The sequence below is a fragment of the Gossypium hirsutum genome, chromosome D09 (genome assembly GCF_007990345.1).
Source record: "Gossypium hirsutum isolate 1008001.06 chromosome D09, Gossypium_hirsutum_v2.1, whole genome shotgun sequence".
NCBI classification, from domain to species: domain Eukaryota; kingdom Viridiplantae; phylum Streptophyta; class Magnoliopsida; order Malvales; family Malvaceae; genus Gossypium; species Gossypium hirsutum.
In genome coordinates this window covers 49,022,026-49,031,153 of record NC_053445.1, presented here as the reverse complement: position 1 = coordinate 49,031,153, position 9,128 = coordinate 49,022,026, and the positions used below count along the sequence as shown (strand labels likewise).

At 31.4% G+C, this 9,128-nt stretch overlaps 1 pseudogene; it reads left to right on the top strand.

Moving 5' to 3' along the window:
• Positions 1-7,388: 7,388 nt before the first annotated feature.
• Positions 7,389-8,708, top strand: LOC121220975 (methionine gamma-lyase-like; annotated as a pseudogene).
• The last annotated feature ends 420 nt before the right edge of the window (positions 8,709-9,128 follow it).

Sequence of the window (9,128 nt, the reverse complement as noted above, 5' to 3'; positions counted from 1 at the left end):
GATGGTAAATCAAACAGAAAGTAGCAAGACAGGCGGTGAACACGGCGAAAGTTCAATTAAGGGACGAAACCAATATGTCTAGATCAACAGTCACTACAATAATGTATTTTACCATAAGTAGATTTATATTGCCTTCTACCTATTAAATGGAAATGCTTTTTCTAGAATTATTATAGGGTTGTTTTTGAGAAAGAATCATTATAGGCATTTATTATAAATAATATTTTACTATTTGTATGCTTGATTAAATTTAAATGTGGAAAATGAGTCAGGGTAGGAAACCAAACTAGATTTTGGGAATTACGTTCTTATTTGCATCATGTATGGACAGAATTAATTACATTTATTTATCTTAAATTTCAACAATATGTATTTCCTTAAAATAATGTATTTTTACCATAAACAATTTTTACTTCTTTCTACCTATTAAATGAAAATATTTTTTAAGATAATTCCCTTAAATATATGCCATTTATTTATTCTAAAATTGCAATAACACTTTTAGTTTTAGTAATGAAAGTTTTAGTTTGACATTATTTTATTTAGTTGTAATAAATGCATTACATATTTAATTCTTATTAAAAATATAGTATTTAGTTATAAAATGCAATAACATTTGGCTCTTCTCTATGTTAATCCGGCCATATGTTAGCCACTAAGAGATTTTCTGGCCTCAAAACTTGTTTGAGAATAGTCCTTGGTTGGAAGTGTGGAATAGCTTACTTATGCTGCAAGTTAGCGATTTTATTTGGCGTTGTTGAAAGATTTGTTCCTTGTAAATCCAATTTATTCATAGGGAATGCCGATCGTCCTTTGTACCTTCGGTGTGGCAATGCTTGTTTGGCAGAGAAGTGACATTGATATATATGGTGTTAGTGACCCTGGTTTGTTGCTTAAACTGTTGAATATTGGGGAGCTCGAAAGGCTTAAAAAGCTGTGTAATCGTGAGGAGTATTTGGTTTAAAACTTGTTTGTTTGGCAACATAAGGATTTTCTGCTGCTCACATCTTCCACTTTGCTATGTCTTACCTGCAGGATTGGAAAGTTTCGAAATGTCAATTGGGCCAGGGTACATGCAACTTCTACGGTGCAACAGAATTCTAGAAGATGGACATTGTCGTTACCATCATTGCTAAAAATGCATACAGATGTTGTAACTGGACGTTTGATGCACGAACGGGGCTATGGAGCTGCTATTCGAACGAGAGAGGAGACTTTCACAAAGGGTTAACAGGGCATGTTACGGGAGCAATTTCTGCTCTTATTTAGAAGCTTTGACCATTCGGGATGCTCTTTCTTGGCTCAAAGGACTACAATTTGATAGTGGTAATTGAGACTGATTGTCTTGAAGTATACCGAGCCCTTGGCTCGATTGAACCTAATCAGACTGAAATTGGTCTTGTTATAAGACATTGTGTTTCTATTAAAATCAATTCAACAATATGTGGTTTCTTTTGGGCACATAGAGAACTTAATAAAGTAGTATATGCTTTTTGTGATTGGAGCTTTTAAATTCCAGAGTAATACTACGTAGTTGTTTCTCCCATGTCCACATGGTGGGTTAAAGTTATAGGAATTGTTTTCTAGTAGCGTGTGTGGTAGTGATTTATTCCTAATAATAGTGTATGGCTTGTAAAAAAATTAATATTAATTATAATATTATTTACGTGATTAAGTTGGTGTTATGAGTTAACTCGACACCAATTCAATCATGAAAATATTAAAAAGTATATTTTAAAAGGTCGTAGAGGTTCTTTGATGGAGAGATAAAATGTTACAAACAAGTGAACGAGATATGCCGGAAAATATAAAGAGAAAGACTAGAGTAGATTTGATAACATTGAATGCAACAACATGTGGTGGTTGGTAAAGTGGAGAAAAGAAAATATGACTAATGATAAGACTAAATAAATAAAATAAATGAGAGAATTTTAGGGAGAGAGCTTTAAGAATCAAACATGAAACATCTACACTAGGCGATGATTGTACTTGGGTGTTATTTTCACTTCTACTTTGGTGAAGCAGTATCATGTAAAACATCTCTTAAAACGCAAGACGGTGATTGTTATTGAAAGAGAGTTGTTCTTGAATAATAGTTATTTTGACTTGTTTCAAACATAAGTTTTTTAGCAAGAGTTGTTCTCAAATAACAACTACACTAGATGACAATTATTCTAACTAAAATCTTGTTTTGAACATAACAATTCTCGAACAACAATTGTTCTAAACAACAACTATTATAAACAAAAGTTGTTGATTTGAAAGAAATATTAAGTGAAACGATAATGCTAGTTGCTCCACGCGTGGTAACACAATTTCTTAAAATATAATATTATTTTATCTCATGTAAAAGATAAAATGTTAATAATCAAAATTGAATATTTATAAAGGTCAATATAGATTATTATAGAGTGATTTTGTATTTTCAAACCTTTATATAAATTTATGTAAATGATAGATTTAAGCATAACACATTAAACATTTACATTTTTAACTAAAGATTCATTGTTACCTTCTAATTTATTATAAAGAAAATGACAATACAAACTATATAATAATTAATATTTTTACTTATCTGAATTTTTTTATTACTTTAAATTAATTTATTTCACATTATTTATCGGATGTTATATTTTAAATATTTACACATACACGCCTAAAACGTCTTTTCCACCCCCACACAAAAAATGTGGGATGGTCGTTTATAGTTGATTATTGACATGTTGCTAATGTTAGTGGCGACGTAGACTCGATCATTATGGATTAAGAAAAATGATAGATATTTATTTCCTTTGACCTTTCATTATGGTTTAAATCTCTCTTCAAACTCCACATTTGACACTCATTGGTACTATTAGATTTTTTTTATGCCTTCGTCATATCATCCTTCCACGAATTAATATAAGCCTACACTTGAAGATAGATTTCGATAGTGTCCGGCCTCATAGCCTCACTAGCTAGGAGTTTAGTTTCTGAATCATCTTGCCGAATACCATGTCATATAAAGTGCACATGTAGTAAGATATATAAGAAAGAACTCTTATCAAGATCCGTTAATTCATCATTTTTTCAAAATTGACGACATTTCATTTAATCACCTCATGTTGACTTCATTTAGTACTCTTAGTTAACAATTCGTCATTCTACTCCTATATTTATAGAATAGAATATATGATGATTAAGACCCATGTTCAATCAATTTCCTTCTATAATTGATACCTCCTACCCGCACCAAATTAAGAAATACACAAGATATATATATAACTCATCTACATATTATAAAAACACTTGGAGACAACTCCCTCCCAATCTCTTACACACCCAAACCTCTTTTCTCAGTTGCTCCCCTGTGCCATCTACAATATGAACCATTATCACATTTATTACCCTATTATTTCCCTTCAATAATGATTATTTAGGCAATCCGGAAAGTATAGTATATCATAAAATCATCCTTTTTTCTTTGCCCAGTATAAAGTGATGGCTAAAACGTTTCTTTTTCCGATATAATTCCAAATTGACAGAGAGGTCTTCCTTTTTACTTTTTTAGATTCTATGGATGCACGTTTTGCACGGTTCCATCGTCCGAAGGTACATGGAATTTAGTGATATTTTGGAATGTTATTTAAAGCTAATTACAATTCTTATTTTAAGTCACATCGACGATGCACACATGTTTAACGTGGCCAACGTATAACCAGTGACATAATAAATAATTCTCATTATCCAATGTACTGCTATCACATGGAAAACACTTTTAACTTTTGGCTTTCGGTCTTCTATAATAATGGAGAATATATCCTTATTTTATTGATTTTTATAGATGCGGATATGTGTAGTTTTTCTATAAAATAAAATAATAAATTATTTATTAAAAAATAATATAACATTTTATTTGTTTGATCCATAAAAAAGGTTAGAAGGTAAGACGAGAGAGACGAATAGAAGAAGCAAACAGGAAAACTATTTTAATTTTATTTAACCTATAAAAAATACTTGAAGATTTATATTTGTACTCGAAAAATCATTTTATGAACCTTTCTTATCACATCATTCATGTCTTTATCAATTAAAAATTAACCCATCATCCATCATCTCTTCTTACCAACTATACATATGATGTTAAAAAAAAATATGTTTATTTTAATTTATAGAAATGTAAGAAGAGTTAATAAAATAATTTTTGGTATGAGCTAGGATTCTAATCTGTCCACATTCAACTAAGATTTTTTTGTGTTTCACTTTTGCTGTTTTATTTACTAATTAAAAAATGACGTGGAATCATTTAATTGGTTGAGCATATGATGGAAGAGCTTATATAATCATAATACTTTAGAAAAAAAGTTAATTGATATTACCATAATTAACCCTATGAAAAATTGACAATTAAATCCTTAATGTATACACTATCTTCTTACTTAACCGTATATATTACTTTTTGTTTATTCAAGGAAATCATTTTATTCCGAAAGAGAAGAGTAGTATCTCGATGCATGGCATAAAACCCAGCAATAAATCTGATAACACGAGACAAAGAAAGTCTTTAAATTGAACCACACCTCGCCCTTAGATCAATTCAATAAATGGTACCGCAAGTAGGGCAAAATCTTTATTACTGGCTTAAGTTTATTTGTCATCTTTCAATAATAAGTTATAAATTCTTAAAAAAATTTATCAAGCAGATCCCTTACTAATTATTTAATGCCATTTCAACATCTTTTTCTATATTATTGACACATCATTTTAGTAATTTTTTTAATCTAGACCTTAGACACTAAACTTTAGACTTTAAAAAGTTACTAAAATCATATGTCAATAACATAAAAAATACTAAAATGACATTAAATAATTGATAAAAGATACAAGATGATGTGACATCTTTATTTCATACTATCCTTCCCTATAATTAATTATTATATAAGTCGATCCTCCTTAAACTAGTTGTTTAATGTGAGTTTAGACTTCGATTTTATAGGAATATAAATTCATTTGGACATACCCCTTTGATATTTATTTTTTTCATAATGCTCTCTTGCTTTGCAAAATCTGTAACCCCGCTGTTTTAGCTCAATTCTTTGCTTATATATAACTTCCAACCCTTACATCTACAAATCATACCATGGTAGTTTCTTCCTCCTCTTGTATATTTGCTCTTTGCATTAGCATCTCCATCTCCTTAAAGTACTCATCAACAGATCGATTACCTTGAATAAGGCGTTGAAGTCTTGTTGAGACCTCACTATAGTAATGAGAAGGAACGTAACGCTTTCGCATCACTTGCTTCAACTTGTCCCATGTTTTAATTACCCTTTCATGGTTTCTTTGACGATCAATTCCAAATTAAATCCACCAACTCAACGCATAATCTGAAACTCCAAGGGTCGCCAATTGGACTTTTTCCTCTTCTTGGCATTTATAGTAACGAAGCATAAGGTCAATTTTTAATTATCACTCACAATATGCTTCAAGATCATATTTCCCTCGAAACCGTGAATGTTGAACTTTAGTTTAGCTAAAGAATGTTGCCTACGGTCATTATTAATCAAAGTCTCATAATTTGCACGAGACACGTAGAGCATTATTTGCACGAAGATGAGGCTGATCAATCTTATCTCCCCAATTACAATTCTGACGTTTAATTTTAGTACTTAGACGTTCTAAATTTTTGTTGATCGTGTCTAGAATAGTGTCACATTGCTGATCTCGAGCATTTCGAACATCTTAATCTCTTCTCAACTTCCCAAACATAGTATTGCTAATCATTATGAAAGCATGAAAAGAACACAACACTTAAGAAAAGAAAATTTAAGCAAAATTCACTGTTATGTACTTAGAAATAAAAATCAAATTCTCATAAGGTAAGAATTAATCTTGCGAGTTTTTTAAAAAGTGTCGATATCAATTAATCAAAATATATTAAAATCAAATTAACAAAGCAAACCTAAGAGCATTATGAGTCCAAAATCAGCTAGACATCAAAGAATTTATTATATGAAGGAATGAATATGTAACGTGCTTTAACCTACTAAAACAAGAAACAAGAAAGTGTTAGAATGTGTAAATGAACAAATAAAAAGTAAAAACAAATGAAAACTTAAAGCTAAGAGTCAATGAAAATTGCTGAAACCCGAAAGCCCGAAAAATTACAAAGCAACTTGACAAACTTCGTTTGACTTGTTCTCTATTTCCAAAAATTATGAAATTTAAATTGTAGCCTCCTCAAATAATGTAGATCTGATCTGAAAGTTTCAGCACAAAATTCAATCCACAAAATATTTTTTATTTTTTTGTATTTTATTTTTTATGCTTTTTATCACTTTTTTGTGGGAAATATTCTTTTATACTTTAAAACAGTGTCAAGAAATGGTATATAAAATTTTAGATCATTTTAAAATCGTTTACCCACTGAAAAATATTTATTTTGAAAACTGTCGGGGTAAAAAAAATTATTTTGAGGCTGTTTCTAAAAATCAGTTTATAAAAATAAAAGAACACCTAAAACACCCAAATTTGATACCAATTAATAAATGATGAGAAGGATGAACGCGAAAGCGGATCATAAAGTTTGTCAAAGTCGCGGATTTGACTTAGGGCTCTAGACATTCGGGAAAAAATTTAGATTTTGACACAATCTAAAACAAATTGAATTCAAGTCAGATAAAAAAATTAAAATAAATAACTAAAATAAATGATAAATCAAAGATTAAGTAAATAAATAAGAAGATAAATGGAAAGATAGAACAGGGCGTGTAGAAGTCCTAAAAAGCCTTGAAAACACGAAGAATCCACAATCAGAGAAATAGAATAATAATGAATTGAATGAATTGTGTACAATGTAAATGCCTATATATAGGCTATCTAAATAAATCTAAATAGAACTCTTAAGTATACTAAAACTCTAATTTAATCTAAACAAGAAATAGTTTTAAACTAAAATTTCTTATTAACATAAAACTCCTAAATAACTTAAATACTTAATAATTATAAAAAATTGGAATAAAATAATAATAAAATAATAAGATCTGACAAATATAATATTGAGCTCATATATAATAAAAATTAAGTCTAAAACCCGAATCCAATATGATTTAAACTCGAATTAAAGGCCCGAAATTCGTAATTCCCGTCATAATACCATTCAGAAATTTTGCTCGCGCAGTCTTTATTAAAAGGTTATAATTTGGGCTCCCGAACTCAAAATCAAGTGATTCAAAATGCGTTTCGAAGTTAAGAGATAGATCTTCAAACGCCATGAGACATCTCAACCTAGAAATGTCAGGACCCCATCCAAAAATTTGTCGCAAGTCTGCTGATTTCCTAAGCCTGAAATTGGCTGTTTTGATGATTGGAATCTAATAAATTTCATCTCATTCGTGCATGTATTAGTGATGTTGCAACTCTGCAGCAGCGGCGGACATGTGGTGGCGTCGGCGACCCTCTACGGAGGAACCCATGCACTTTTAACCCATTTCCTGCCCAGAACTTGTAACATCACGACCACATTTGTGGACATAACCGATCACGAAGAGGTGAAAAACGCCATCGTCGAAATAAGGACCAAAGTGTTGTTCTTCGAGTCAATTTCCAACCCAACACTCACCGTAGCCGACATTCCGGAGCTAAGCAAGCTAGCACATGACAAAGGAACCATGGTGGTTGTAGACAACGCTCTCTCCCATGGTTCTTTCCCCTGCTCGGCTTAGTGCTGATGTGGTCGTTCACAGTATGTCCAAGTTCATATGCGGTGGGGCCGATGTTGTCGCAGGTTCGAGTTATCGAATGTTTCTCATGTACCATTACATGTCTTACATTGGAAATCATATAAAATGGAAAATGAATATAGTCTATTCTGGTATGACAATAATGCTCTACAAAAATAACCAAACTTTTTAGGTTTGGTGAGGGGAAACTTATCTACCCAATGAATGATGCCATTAGTGATCACCTGAAAAGCATGTCGCGTGTTATTTTTTGTATTATATTTCTGATAAATTCTGTATACCAACTTAAAGTTTTAATGCTCTAAATTTGATAAATTTAGTGGAAAAGTAAAAAGTATCGTTTTGACAACTAGTCCACATTCGTATTAGTTTATTAATATTGGATTAGATTTGTTAATGCAATAAAATGGGAAATTTCAGGTGCTGTTTGTGGTCCTGCAAGCCTGTTGAACTCCATGATGGACCTTCACCAAGGTTCTTTGATGCTTCTAGGCCGAGCATGAACGCCAAGGTTGCCTTTGAACTCTCTGAAAGGATACCTCACTTGGGCCTGAGAATGAAGGAGCACTGCCTCAGAGCCATGGAATATGCTACTAGAATGAAGAAAATGGGTCTAAGGGTCGTGTACCCAGGCCTTGAGGATCACCCTCAACACCACCTATTGAAGTCCATGGCCAACAAGGGCTAAGGGTTCGGCGGTCTTCTTTGTGTCGACAAGGAATCGGAAGAGAAAGCTAACAGGCTGATGCACCACTGGAAGAACAGCTCTCAATTTGGGTTAATAGCGGTTAGCTTGGGTTATTACGAGACTCTCATGTCTTGCTCCGGTAGCAGTACCAGCAGTGAATTGAACTCAGAAGAGAAGGCCCTCGCCGGGGCTGGTGAGGATGTCGATTGGATATACTGGGACATTGGAGCAGAAGTGGAGCCAATTCGAAAGGGCAATCTCAAGGACGATGGATTCCATATTGTGAAACAAAAATTAAGTTTCTTACGTCTTCAATAATAATTTCATTATAAGTTTCTATATTATATTTAGTAACATAAATGGTAACAATTATATGAATTTAAATTCTATTATAAATAATTGTCAGTAATATTGAGGGAAAAAAATTCTATAAATAATAAAATTTAAAGTCAAATCCTTGTGTGTATTATGTCAGTTTAGAAAAATGTTCGACAACATAATTACTAATAAAAATAAAATCTCATACAATTTCACCTAGTTACTAATTCTCTAAAATTAAACATATATTCATTGTGATCACGAGTTAGTGATTAGCAAGTATAATAATTAATAATAAATATTATGTCATTTATTTAAAATTGATAATTACAATAAATAATATATATTTTATTCAAATGTAAGGGAAATAATTTAAAACTTTAAATTATTTAAAGGTGATC